Source organism: Xyrauchen texanus, chromosome 13 (assembly GCF_025860055.1).
Source record: "Xyrauchen texanus isolate HMW12.3.18 chromosome 13, RBS_HiC_50CHRs, whole genome shotgun sequence".
NCBI lineage: Eukaryota > Metazoa > Chordata > Actinopteri > Cypriniformes > Catostomidae > Xyrauchen > Xyrauchen texanus.
The window spans coordinates 34,445,698-34,460,165 of NC_068288.1; the positions used below are offsets into that span (position 1 = coordinate 34,445,698).

At 37.1% G+C, this 14,468-nt stretch overlaps 1 pseudogene; it reads right to left on the bottom strand.

Moving 5' to 3' along the window:
• Window positions 1-2,059: 2,059 nt before the first annotated feature.
• On the bottom strand, window positions 2,060-9,898 carry LOC127653767 (solute carrier family 2, facilitated glucose transporter member 11-like; annotated as a pseudogene).
• Window positions 9,899-14,468: the final 4,570 nt, after the last annotated feature.

Below are 14,468 nucleotides of genomic sequence, written 5' to 3' on the forward strand. Positions count from 1 at the left end.
TTTGCCATATTATAAGTGACTGTACATCACATTTATTTGATTATATAAATGAAAATGATTTAGTAAAAAGGTCAAAAATAAAAAAATTGCTGATACTTCAGTATTGCTAATACTGTACTGCCATGAGGAGGGATTCAATGCCAGTGTTCATAGAATGTCAGTTAATGGCTACCAAAGCATTAAGTGTAAACCAAAACTGTATCTCATATCGCACTGATTCCAACAGTGGGAATTTCTTTCCTTTTACATGCCAACTCAAAGTCCAGATATGACCACATGTCTTAGCCATCAACTAACCACACACCTTCTCATTTTAAGTTAAGCAATGTTTTACAATTCAGTGCATGGATATTTACAAAGCTCTGCTTGATCTAATTTTCTGGCCAACAGTTTCTAAGTATGTAAATGTATACAGTAGAAGAGTTCATAAAATGAATTCTATGCATAAAAAAAATCTTTGTTGTTGAAAGAAAAAGCTGATTTTTGTTGGGTGACTAGATGACCATGACAAAAATAATCGGGACACAACTGATTTTATCATATTTGTTGTTTGTAGTTGATACCATATAATAAATGCAGCAAAATCAGTCCGTTATTAAGCTGAAAAACATTAGTGTGGAGCCTGGCCTATACAAGGAAGAAAACAACTAGACCATTTTGTTGAGGTTTTTAAATATTATCATCTGTACATTTAAATTAGACTTTTATAAAACTTAATTAAATACTTTTGTTTATAGAACATACATTTATGACCAAAATAAAACAAAGCCACATTATAACATTTGTGGAAAGTATTGTTGACTTTTTTTATAATAAATAATAATAAAATTAACAAAACGTTCCACAAATGTTGTAACATGGCTTTGTTTTATTTTGTTCATAAATAACGGTTCATAATGCTTATTATTATTAATAATTTAAAAAAAAAAAAAAAACAGATTTGTTACATAATTGACAGTTTTACTACTATTAAGTGTATAGGATCTATACAGTAAATCTGCTGCCAAAATTGTTTCAGGTCTTTACTGATAATAAATAACCAGGACATTTCTCAAAATGTTTTCCTATTTATTCAGACAGTCATGCAGAAATAAGCAACAATATATTTAGGAGCGTAGTTCTAAAAAGCAGTCTGAAGCATGTGCTGAAGAACTTAAGCTCTCTGTTGCTGATCTGCTGTATCAGATGTGCTTACAAAACTCAAAAAGATTTACAAATAAAAGAATCATCTAATAAGTTAATGGTAAAGGTCTAGTAATGTGGTAAATAATATATTTGATAAGCAGGTAATGTGGGTGAAGAAAAACTAAGGTATCATTTAAAAAATGTTTTTTTTCCCCTAAAAACTTCAATTTAGCTGATGAAAATACAGCATTTATCTGGACCCATCTTCTCTTGTTCATGGTAGTTGAGCTGGTTAAACTCTTTAGTAATCATCAGTACGGTAGGGCAAAAACACACACAGAGGACATTCATCAGACTTGCTACAGCTACAATTCTTCAATTATATGTTTAATTTGGTTTTCCACTACACCTTTGTCTAAAGATACATTTACACTGACAGCGATTTACAGTTGACAGAGTGACCAGAAGTCATTCATTTTCAGTGAGAGTTAATGATTTCAGAATATGTAAATAACAGTGACAGTCAACTACATGATGAAGTATAACAGAGTTTAACTTGTGCAAATGAGCAGTGACACGAAGCGGGAACTACCAATGGGAGTGAAGACAGTGACGGCTCACATGGTCTGCCTTCATGCAGTTGAATACTGTAGCCAGCTAGGAAGACCTACTACCAATCTACTTAGTGACTTCAATCTATTTAATCGGTCACTGTGAATGCAAATTAAGTCTTTGGGCAGAAATACCAGCTATAATGTAACTTGCACACAACATAAACATTTTGAGAGCTCAGTTTCAGCAATCAAAGATGCTTAAAAACTGCCTAAGCTGGTTTAAGCTGGTCCAAGCCTGACCAGCTAAAAAGTGCCTAAAACCAGACAACTGACCAGCTAAGGCCAGTTTTTTCAGCAGGGGAGCGTGTATTTTAAGTATACTATGCCCTCACCACAAGGAATGGGAAGATCATGCCAATAATGAAGAGGTTCAGCCACATTAAAGAACCAGCGATCATGTAGGCAGCAGGACATGCTGTCTGGTTAAAAATCTCTGTAGGGAGGATTAGTCACCCCAGCTAAATGATAAAACAAAAATATGAAACATTATGGAAATGGTCACGCTATCTCTTAATATGAAAATCTGAGTTTGGAAGGACAATGGTATGTTGTGGTATAACATGATTCACCTGGCCCCATGCCAAAGTTGAAAATACAACGATCCGTCATAACATTAAAACCACCTGCCTAATATCACGTAGGTCCCACTAGTGCCACCACAACAGCTCTGACCCGTTGAGGCATGGACTCCACAAGACCTCTGAAGGTGTCCAGTGGTTTCTGTCACCAAGACGTTAGCAGCAGATCCTTTAAGTCCTGTAAGTTGCAAGGTGGGTCCTCCATGGATCGGACTTGTTGGTCCAACACATCCCATAGATGCTCAGTCTGATTGAAATATGGTGAATTTGGAGACCAAGTCAACACCTTGAACTCTTTATAATTTTCCTCAAACCAATCCGGAACAATTTTTTCAGTGTGGTAAGGTGCATTATCCTGCTGAAAGAGGCTACTACTATCAGGGAATACCGTTGCCATAAAGGGGTGTATGTGGTCTGCAACAATCTTTAGGTAGGTGGTACATGTCAAAATAACATCCACGTGAATGCCAGGACCCAAAGTTTCACAGCAGAGCATTGCCCACAGCATCACATTGCCTCCACTGGCCTGCCTTCTTCCCCTAGTGCATTCTGCTCTCATCTCTTCCCCAGGTAAATGATGCACACGCACCCGGATGTCCACATGATCTAAAAGAAAACAGGATTCATCAGACAAGGCCACCTTTTTCCATTGCTCTACGGTCCAGTTCTGATGCTCACTTGCCCATTGTAGGCGCTTTCAACAGAGGACAGGGGTTAGCATGGGAACACTTAACAGGTCTGTGGCTACGCAGCAAGCTGCGATGCACTGTGTTCTCACACTTTTGATCATGCCGGCTGTATGTTTTTCAGCAATTTGTGCTACAATAGCTCTACTGTGGGATCAGACCATATGGGCCAGCCTTTGCTCCCCACACGCGTCAATGAGCCTTGGGCGCCCATGATCCTGTTGCCGGTTCAGCAGTTGTCTTCCTTGGGCCACTTTTGGTAGGTACTAACTACTGCATACTGGGAACACCCCACAAGACCTGCCGTTTTGGAGATGCTCTGACCCAATCGTCCAGCCATCACAATTTGGCCCTTGTCAAAGTCGCTCAGATCCTTATGCTTGCCCATTTTTCCTGCTTCCAACACAAGAAAGTCAAGAACTGACTTTTGACTTGCTGCCTAATATATCCCACCCCTTGACATGTGCCATTGTAACAAGATAATCAATGTTATTCACTTAATCTTTCAGTGGTTTTAATGTTGTGTCTGATCAGTGTGTAGGTGAAGAAACAAGCCATGCTTAAGTAGGCCATCCAGTGAATTATATTCTATCGGCAAGAAGGAATTTTTTTTTAATGCAACAGTTATTTGATTGTTTTAGCAACCATTTCGAACAACATGACAACTAGTGAGATAAACTCTGTCTGGCCTGCATGGAACAAGTTGAAAATAATAGCCTTATTGTAATCGTACAACAATAAACCAGTCATAGTTTACCAATGATTACATTACTTCAGTTAAACACTGTGATTAAAGTTAGACATTATTTCATGTCCTCTCTGTTTAGACATTACATGCGGCCACTTAGGAGGTAAACAGGGCTTCTAGAGAATGCATATTATAGTTTTTCAGCATGCACTGTTCAATACATGTTTCCATGTTAGGTTTCATGTGTGTTTGCATGTATGTGTGCAGGTTTTGTAACAGTAAACAATACATACCTCAAGTGAAAGAGCCACAGTGAAGACTACAGCCTATCCGGTCATAAGAATATAGCCGCACATTCACATCAGCTTCCTACCGAGCCTTTCTATCAACAAGTTCAGAATACACATACAGCCTTTTAGTTCATGCAGAAAAAACTATTCATCTGACATTAATCAGTACTAGTACTGTATATGTAACCATGTCACCCGAAACAGAAATGGCTCTGCTTTAAAAACAGTGTGGGAATAGGTCATCCTATTAAATGTGGTAATCCAAGTCCTCCAAATAAATTTTGTTTTGGTTCAGGAGGCTAAAATACTCATCTTTTTCATGTAATTAACTTGCAGTCTTGCAAATGGATCAAGGCATTGCGTTGTTCTGGGATGGTTACGTATTTGGGAGCAGATTATTTGAACAAACAAACAAACACACACAAACACACACACACACTGCAGGTGGTGAATTCACACATGCCAGTGCCAATGGTCACATATTGGATCAGAGATATCAGCAGATATACCTGCTTCTTGGAATACATATTAGGCATACAAGTGAATCTGAGGAATGAGAGAAAACAAATTTGCGTGTCTTTAGAAATTCAAACACAAACACACCAGCACTATAGCTTTGGATGAAATCCTTCTGAACTATTTTTAGTTACGTAAGAAGTGTTGGGTACAACTAGAAATTATTTCCCATATCTTCATGCAAGGACACTCACTCAGTCCGACACCGTTTTAGTTTCTAAATTAATGTCCGAGATAACTTTTTTTTTTACTCATTGTTGAAATGTTTTTCTGAGATATACTTGGCAGGTAATAATTAACCCCAAATTTACTGGTTAAATGTAACAGCAAAAAGTGACTTGAATTGTCTCATTAGCTAGAATGTAAGGAGGAATGAGCCTTCCAAACTTATTCTTAAAACAAATCTTCCAATATCCCTTCCCTTTTCTCACTCCTTTCCATTTTGAACAAAAGTAATTTGCAGTCTGGAACATTCAACGTGTAATTTCATCAAACTCTGAAGTTCAGACCATACCTCTAATGACCATATATTAACATCACAGGACATGGAAGTCACCTCAGAATATGTTAGGTTGATGTTATTCAATTTCATTACAAACTTCAACAGAAACATGAAATTTAACTGAAGGTGTTAATAGTTTGCTTCAATCATTTTCTTGCAATTTCTTACTTCCTAGAAACATGAATTGAACACTCTGAACATATTATTTTAAATATTAACATCAAACCTACAACATTAGCACTCCTAATGAACTGTTGTATGTATTTTTTGGTCAGTTTATGGAGTAATGTATTGCAGAGCCAGTTACAAAATCAAAGTCTCTTGCTGTGCTAATTGTGTGATCAGTGTCAATCTCATCCCATCAGGCATCGTCTCATGTTCCCACCCCTTGCTCTTTTCTGGGACACTTACATTTTAATTAAGAGGCAGTGATATGACAGCACAGGATTGTGTGGAGGCAGGGTCTCACTAAATCATTGCCGCACAGTTGCATGGCACTGCTCAGTACCGCCATAGAAATTAGCTGCCAGCAAACGTTGTGGTCATTTAGGAGTTCCCATGTCTGTTTGGCTCATTCTCCCTTGATTTCATCCTGTTCCTGCAGAATCTCATCCAGCTATTCTTTCTGAACATCACAGCCACATAGACACCACAGTGCTATAGGAGTGACTTTCACCAAACAATCTATATACAGGCTGTCCTGCATTAAGACATGCTATACACCATCTAAAATTGATTAAATGTTGAAAAACAAAAACTAAAATATACTCATTCCCTTATACATTCATAAATGTTAACCTAAAATCCTAAATGTAAAAGCTCATGGTCTTGTTATACATCAACTACCCATCAGCATATGCACAATTTTAATGCAACTCTCACCAATTTTAATGCATCAATTAATGTACAAATAATGTAGTTGTATGTTAGGGCAAAGTGTATTGCAAAGCAACAGGATTGTGATCTCAATGACTCTCCTACATTATATTGGCAACCTAGTCTCTAGAGACTAGGTTGTCAATACAATGTAGGAGAGTAGGCCATATCCTTGACCAGTACAGGTTACCCAAAAAACATTACATCAACCGTGGTGTTAAACTTAAACAGCTGATGGTTTTCATTTTTAGTATCAAAAAACACAAGCAGTACATACAGTATGTACCAGTGCTTAGAAACTAACTCAGACTCTCATACCCTTTTAGCAGGTGTCTTTGTCAGTGAGGAGATAGTGGGGACTCTCTGAAAACCAGGGCAAGGTGAGGAGTTGGATGAAGCCTGGGATAGCGTTACTGGCCAATAAGTACTGCCAACATAGCTCACTACCTAATAGCTCCCTGATAAAAAACAATTCAAATCACAATAAACTAAATCAATTGATTTAATAATTATTAACTTAATGTTATGTAATGTCCTTTTTGCACACATTCACCACATTAAATATGATTTTAATATCATATTTAAAAAACAAATAAAACACCCAGTTCTGTGGGCGAAAATGGCTTGTAAATGACAGAGGTAAGATGAGAATGGCCAGACTGGTCCACAACAGTACTATGCAGAAAAGCATCTGTGAACACACAACACGTTGAACATTGAGGCGGATGGGCTACAGCAGCAGAAGACCCCTCCAGGTACCACTATTGTTAGCTAGAAACAGGAAAATGAGGCATCAGTGGGCACAGGCTCACCAAAAATGAATGGTAGATGAATGGAAAAACATCGCCTGGTTTGATGAATCTCGATTTTTGCTGCAACATGCAGATGGTAGGCCCACTGCAGCTTCAGCTTTCTGTTCTTGGCTGACAGAAGTGTAACCCAACGTGGTATTCCACTCTTGTAGCCCATCCGCCTCAAGGTTCGACAAGTTGAGCATTATGAGATGCTATTCTGTTCACTACAAATGTACAGAGGGGTTGTCTGAGTTACTGTAGCCTTTCTGTTACTCCGAACCAGTCTGGCCATTCTCTGTTGACCTCTCTTATCAACAAGCCGTTTTCACCCAGAGAACTGCTGCTCCATGTATTTTTTAGGTGTACATAATAAAGTGATCACATTTCTCTTTTATATACTGCTTCAGAAGTACTGTATCACATGTATTGTATGTGTATTAGACATACCTCACACCTACCACCTGTCCCAACACAACACCAAATGAGGTGAGGACAGCAGAGGAGAGGGACACAGCACCTCTTAAGTGTTTTTGGAGCACTCTCATACCTGCATATACAGGTGAAATTCGAAAAATTTGAATATCATGCAAAAGTTCATTAATTTCAGTAATTCAACTTAAAAGGTGAAACTAATATATTATATAGACTCATTACAAGCAAAGTAAGATATTTCAAGCCTTTATTTGATGATTATGGCTTACAGCTTATGAAAACCCCAAATTCAGAATCTCAGAAAATTAGAATATTGTGAAAAGGTTCAGTATTGTAGGCTCAAAGTATTACACATAAAAAAAGGATTTTAAATACAGAAATGTCGGCCCTCTGAAAAGTATAATCATGCATATGTACTCAGTACTTGGTTTGGGCCCCTTTTGCATTAATTACTGCCTCAATGTGGCGTGGCATGGATGCTATCAGCCTGTGGCACTGCTGAGGTGTTATGGAAGACCAAGATGCTTCAATAGCGGCCTTCAGCTCTTCTGCATTGTTTGGTCTCATGTCTCTCATCTTTCTCTTGGCAATGCCCCATAGATTCTCTATGGGGTTCAGGTCAAGCGAGTTTGCTGGCCAACCAAGCACAGTAATACCATGGTCATTGAACCAGGTTTTGGTACTTTTGGCAGTGTGGGCAGGTGCCAAGTCCTGCTGGAAAATGAAGTCAGCATCTCCATAAAGCTTGTCTGCTGAAGGAAGCATGAAGTGCTCTGAAATGTCCCGGTAGGCGGCTGCGTTGACTCTGGACTTAATAAAGCACAGTGGACCAACACCAGCCGATGACATGGCTCCCCAAACCAACACAGACTGTGGAAACTTCACACTGGACTTCAAGCATCTTGGATTGTGTGCCTCTCCATTCTTCCTCCAGACTCTGGGACCTTGGTTTCCAAATGAGATGCAAAATTTGCTCTCATCAGAAAAGAGGACTTTGGACCACTGAGCAACAGACCAGTTTTTCTTTAGCCCAGGTAAGACGTTTGACATTTGAAGCCCATGTCCAGGACCCGTCTGTGTGTGGTGGCTCTTGATGCAGTAACTCCAGCCTCAGTCCACTCCTTGTGAAGCTCCCCCACACATTTGAATGGCCTTTTCCTGACAATCCTCTCCAGGTTACGGTCATCCCTGCTGCTTGTGCACCTTTTTCTTCCACACTTTTCCCTTCCACTTAACTTTCTATTAATGTGCTTTGATACAGCACTTTGAGAACATCTAACTTCTTTTGCAATTACCTTTTGAGGCTTTCCCTCCTTGTAGAGGGTGTCAATGATGGTTTTCTGCACAACTGTCAGGTCAGCAGTCTTCCCCATGATTGTGAATTCAACTGAACCAGACTGAGAGACCATTTAAAGGCTCAGGAACCCTTTGCAGGTGTTTAGCTGATTAGAGTGTGACACTTTGAGCCTACAATACTGAACCTTTTCACAATATTCTAATTTTCTGAGATTCTGAATTTGGGGTTTTCATAAGCTGTAAGCCATACTCATCAAAATTATATCAAATAAAGGCTTGGAATATCTTTGCTTGTAATGAGTCTATATAATATATTAGTTTAACTTTTTAAGTTGAATTACTGAAATTAATGAACTTTTGCACAATATTCTAATTTTTCGAGTTTCACCTGTAAACAGAGAACATGGTTTCTAATCATACCAAGAAGACGCTGGCAAAAACACATTTTTTCAAATGTAAAGGACATGTATATGTCTGAGAACTATGTATTTTGCTTTTAAGGAGCCATTCATATGACCTCTAAACTGGAATTCATTAGTATTCAGTTAAAAAAGAAAAAGAAGGTTCAATTTAAAACACATTTGCTGCAACTTTGAAAGTATATACCTGCATTTATGCCAACTAGAAATCTGGAGATAATAATCATCTCACATGGCTTTTCTATTCAGCAATGCTAGCAGTAAACTTGACATTAGAAGACATTGTTCAGCAACACAGTCTTCTTTCTTGAGGACAAGAACATAACATGCAAACTATAAAGAAATGTAACTGTACCAATATAAGTACCTCTGTCTTTCCAAATGAGGAATAAGCTTGACTCAACTAAAACTAATTTAAAGTACCCTAAACTAAAAATCTCGAATTGAAATTGTTATTTAGAACAATAGTAGATAACAGTTAGCTAATATTGCCATCAAATAAACATGACTGAATGAGGAGAGAGAAAGAGAGTGCGAGAGAGAGGTAATACCTCCTGAAACAGATAGACATTGGCCCTGCCACCAAGGCCCCAATAAAACTGCCCAATGAGAAGATGGAAACTATACAAGTCCTTATCAATGCTTTATCATAAACCTCTAACGCCATTCCCCATCGTTCCAGAAATGTCTCATTAAGTTCTTCTTTTATTTTTTATGATTTGCATTTTCTTGTGCATATTGCCCCCTACTGCGCAGGGAGGAAAATGTATAGTACAAACTGACTTGTTTTATATTGATCTGTTTCTCACCCACACCTATTATATCACTTCAGTATATGTGGATTTAACCATTGGAGTCTTTAAGATTACTTTTATGCTTGGACAGAGAATGGACACTTTTGATTAGCCTTGAAGACAAAAAATAAGCAAATATAGACACAACCATGAATATTTGCATACAAAACAATTCCATGCACTCCACAAACCCACAAAAATAGGTGCCTTCATAATGGCCAGGTTGTATCCATATTGTAATGTTCCCCCAATAGTTGTGGATGTCACCAGTATTGCCAGAGCGTGCATGATCCTGCTCAGACAAATCAATGATACTAACATTCATCTTATGGATAATTTAATGCAATTGTATGCAACAAAAACACATTTTACTATTATTAAATCAATAAATGCAAATGAGAATAATGCAAGCTTATATATTAAAGTTAAACTAAACATTATCAGCAGTATGGTGCAGTAGGATGTACAGCACAGAAATAGAAATTATACAATCAAAGACTAACTTGCAGTGGTGCCAACAGTATAAAGTTCAGAATATTTCTTGTATACTGACTCTTAGTAGGTGTCTGTTTTGCTTTTGTTTAGATTTTTTGTGTTTCTACCTTGATATACTTGATAACTTGGGATTGTTAGTGTGCTGTGCTAGTGACATTTTAAATATATTATTTTTGGGTTAATGTATTTTTTTAAATTTCAACAATGAGTCCACAATAAAACTTACAGATCTTAAAACATATGCCTATATTCTCTTTAATTACAACAAAAATCAACAAAAAAAATGACTTATGTAGGTTACAGCAAATGTTACAAGATAAAGTTACCATGTTTCCCATCTCATTTGAAGTTATGATTACTCATACCCTCTGTATGTGACCATATTGCTTTTGGGAAGAAAAAAACTTGTTTAAAGTTTTATATAGAATAAAGAGAGTAAGCAGCTGTCAAGCTTCAGAGCATATAGAGATATTGACGAAAGGATGTAGAGAAACACACGAGTCATCCTCAGACAGGCAGTATGTAACTTTATAATTTAAACCAGACAAGAATTATTACAGTTGGTAAGTAAATGATAACTGGATAAAACAATGCTGAAAACAGACAAAAACAAACAAAAAAAAGTCTTGTGAGAAATCGTGTTGAAGTAAAAAAAAAAACTTACGAAATGCTTTAAAATGCAGTTCTTTTTTGTAGCTATACCTACTCCAACTGTCGCGTGCAGTGGTCGTATCAAATAGGCTCCACTATGCAATGGTGTTTATGGTGATTTTTCATATTATTAACCAACCTGGGTTTAATACAGTTCTAAAACATTGCTAATCATCTGAGCTTGTTTCACACATAATTGTACGAGCCTGCCATTGCACTGTAATTATGATTTGGCAAATGCAATGACAAGCTACATCACATGCATATGCGAATCAAGGGACGTGTCTTTGGCTTACATTGCTCTTAGTTGGTGAATTAATGTATGTGATTGAAAGGCCAAAAGACAAACATAAACAAAGAGTTAGACATCTGTGAAACATTTATTGGTACATTAAGCTGACAATTGTTGTGAGCAGAATAGCATCTCAGAATGCATAACACGTCGAACCTTGAGGCGGATTACAACAACAGCAGAATGCCACATCGGGTTCCACTACTGTCAGCAAAGCACAGAGAGCTCTGCAGCCTCCCCAAAACTGGACAGTTTAAGACTGGTAAAACATAGCCAGGTCTGATGAATCTCGATTTCTGCTGTGGCATTCAGATGGTAGGGTCAGAATTTGGTAGCAACAACATAATTCCATGGATTTAACATGCTTTGTGTCAACAGTTCAGGCTGGTGGTGATGGTGTAATAGTGTGGGGAATGTTTTCTTGGCACACTTGAATGCCACAGCCTGTTTTGTTGCTGATCATGTGCATCCCTTCATGGCCAAAATGTACCCATCTTCTAATGGCTATTTCCAGCATGATAATGCTCCATGTCACAAAGCAAAATTCTCCTCAAACTGATTTCATGAACATGACAATGAGTTCACTGTTGTTAAGTGGCCTTCCCAGTCACCAGATCTGAATCCAATAGAACACATTTGGTATGTGGTAGAACAGGAGATTCGCAGCATGAATGTGCAGCTGACAAATCTGCAGAAATTGCGTGATGCAATCATGTTAACATGGACCAGAATCTCAAAGGAATGTTTCCAACATCTTGTTGAGTCCATGCAAGGAAGATTTGATGCTGTTTTGAGAGCAAAGGAAGGCCCTGCCCAGTATTAGGATGGTGTTCCTAATAAAGTGCTCAGTGAGTGAGTGTGTGTGTGTGTGTGTGTGTGTGTGTGTGTGTGTGTGTGTGTGTGTGTGTGTGTGTGTGTGTGTGTGTGTGTGTGTGTGTAATAATCCTGTTCAATACAAGTTCAACTGACATTTTTTTTTCTTTTTAAAAGAAGCAAAAAAATGAGGATACAGTGAGGCACTCACAATAGAAGTGAATGGAACAATTTTTGGAGTGTTTCAGTTCAGAAATGTGAAGCTTGTATAAAAGCAGATCAATTCTTCTGTTATAAATTGGGTATTATTTGAGTTATAAAGTTTATATTGTTGTTTTTATGGTCATTTTCAGGTTTTAGGGTTTGAGGCATTACGTCATCATGGCAACTAAGTTGTAAAATTAGTCAAATTAAACATAACTTTACATAGAATAGGTTAGTAAGCAATTTTGTCACACTAAAACCATGTACACACATATGGTTTACATCTTGTGGCTATACTTTTGAAACAATGAGTATTTTACCATTTACAGATTGGACCCATTCACTTCCATAAGTGCCTTACTGTAACAGATTTCCCAATGAATTTTTGTGGTAATCAACATTATGTCACAAATGCAGTAGATTGAGTTTAACTTGTATTGAATCTAAAATATTCCTATACGTTGTGTTCATACAGATAGTTATTTATTTATCACTTATATCACTTTATCTTAAATGTACTTAAAAATGGAATAGCTTTTTTCTTACCTTTTTATCTATCTCATCTGGTGGGTTTTTCGTGGCATGTTACATCTAACTCATTAAATATTTATTATTACTCTCACATTGTGCTAGCGTTATGTTCCAGATCACCTTGACAAATTCTCCTCTGTTAGCATTCAAAATAATAATGAGCTTACCAATTTATGCCACTAGAGGGCAACATAACGTTATCATCACAAATTTTCCGTTCTTGACTCATCATGAAATTGCAGTGGTGAAAGGAACATGAAAGGAAGTTTTGGTTTTATTTATGGAATAAATCAACACTACACCTTTTGGACCATGTTCCAGTTTAAGCTTTAACTCCAGTTATCACAAAGAAATGCCTACCTGACTCATGACCTGCACAAAACATAAAGTTGGGGTTCTCCTTCATGTGTGTTTCAGCAAATGACAAGTAAAATTTTTTTTTTAAAACAAACAAAAAAAAAAGTGTGCCTTTTAACAAACAGAATTCCTCATTTAAAATTAAAAATAGAAAACTATTGTGTCATAGTGGCCTATTTTCAAGTGGCCTATAAGTCAATTTGTCCTGCAATCTAATCCTGTGGAGAGAAAAAAATTAGGAGGAAAGGAAAGAATATACCTGTGGGAGTAATTCGGAAACAACCACACCATGCTATGCACGTGAAGGCAAACCTGAGCCAGAATAGAACCAAATAGGAAGATAAGGTGGCCAAATGAGTGTAATCTGCAGCTCCACCAGTTCTTAAGGAACAACTGGCCAATAGCCAGACAATAAAACTAGATCATAATTATTCTTCAAACACTTCTTTTGCTCAATAACAAACACTTGTTTTCAAATGCATCAGAGGGAATTGTGTGCATTTTCTGTTCAATGAAATCAATTGTGAAAGTGAAGACAGAGTGGAATTGTGGTTAGTACATTTAATATAACAGATTGTATATTTATATGTCTATCACTGGCAGTCAGAGTCAATACAAGTCACAGTCCACAATTTAAAAACGTTTCTTGGTGGATTGAATAAACTTTCATAAAAAATAAAGACAATTTGTGGATTTCATTTTGACCAGTTTACAAAATTAAAAGCCTTTTAATAAAACGAGATTAAAATTCTTGTGAAGAGATAATGTTTTACACTAAAATATATTTTATACGTACACTGGCAGCCGCACGCACGCACACACAACAGAAGGATGTCAAGAGTGTGGAAACGGTACTAATGTGCTCAATGATTGATATGTATTTGTTTTTCCCTGTAGGTCACCAGTTTTACTCGGTGACTTTTATTTTCAAATTAAATAAACAAAATTAATAGAAAGCAATCACTTTACAGCTTCATATGACGTCAGTAAAAAAAACCGAACGCACTGTTGCTGAAGTTTGACGTCAAGTTCAAAATACCTGGCTCGCCGCATGGCGTGTTGTGTAACGTAGGATAGATGAAACTACGATGAAAATACAATCAATTTTACTGTGGATGTTACATTTTTGACAAAGGCAACAGACTACCAATAATTTTGGTCAATCTCAAGAAAAATCGCGTGCCTTAATCTATGTTGTCAAACGGAGATTACTTCATTTAGAAGACAACGCTGCTAATCCTTGACCTAGAAGTCACACAAAGCCTTATAAAGATGTATCGTGCTTTTTGGGATACATTATTTCTTCTCACTGGTGAGTATTTATTTATTTATTTTTTGTACATTTTCAACTGCACTTGTGCTATTGTTATTATTTTTTAAATGTAAATACTCGCTTACATCAAGTAGTGATGAACCAAGTCAAATATTGGGAGCATAAACAGCATATTGACCCTTTCAGAAATTTCAGAAGACTGCTAACATTTTTTAATTATTATTATTTATTTAAAATGATTC